At 43.0% G+C, this 581-nt stretch overlaps 1 non-coding gene across 1 annotated transcript; it reads right to left on the reverse strand.

Annotated features, from left to right (window-relative positions):
- Positions 1-35: 35 nt before the first annotated feature.
- Positions 36-138, reverse strand: LOC123569323 (U6 spliceosomal RNA). The gene has a single exon (XR_006692950.1). It is a non-coding gene; the product is annotated as a U6 spliceosomal RNA (small nuclear RNA).
- Between the last annotated feature and the right edge of the window lie 443 nt (positions 139-581).

Below are 581 nucleotides of genomic sequence, written 5' to 3' on the forward strand. Positions count from 1 at the left end.
AGAAGCTCTTTAGTTTAATTAGATCCCATTTGTCAAAAAATGTGGAACACTTCACAAATTTTCATGTCATCCTTGCTCAGGGGCCATGCTAATCTTCTCTATATTGTTCTAATTTGAGTATATATGCTGCTGAAACAAGTACAGAAAGTGGTTTCTTGAGATGGAACCTGCTCCTGGTGAAGATGCTGTGAACATTGTTGAAATGACAAGAATTTATTATTTATTTATTTATTTTATTTTATTTTTGAGATAGGGTCTCACATCACTGCCCAGGCTGGAATGCAGTGGCATGATCACTGCTCACCGCAGCCTTGTCCTCCCAGGCTCAAGCAATCCTCCCACTTCAGCCTCCCAAGTAGCTGGTACTACAGGTGTGCACCACCGCACCCGGTTAATTTTTGCATTTTTTGTAGAGACAGAGTCTCGCTTTGTCACCCAGTCTGAAGTGCAATGGCATGCTCACAGCTCACTGCAGCTTCGACCTCTTGAGCTTCAGCAATCCTCCCACCTCAGCCTCCTTGGTAGCTGGTACTGCAGGCTTGTGCCACTACATCCAGGTATATTTTTGTATTTTTTGTAAA

This window comes from Macaca fascicularis, chromosome 15, assembly GCF_037993035.2.
Source record: "Macaca fascicularis isolate 582-1 chromosome 15, T2T-MFA8v1.1".
Taxonomy (NCBI): domain Eukaryota; kingdom Metazoa; phylum Chordata; class Mammalia; order Primates; family Cercopithecidae; genus Macaca; species Macaca fascicularis.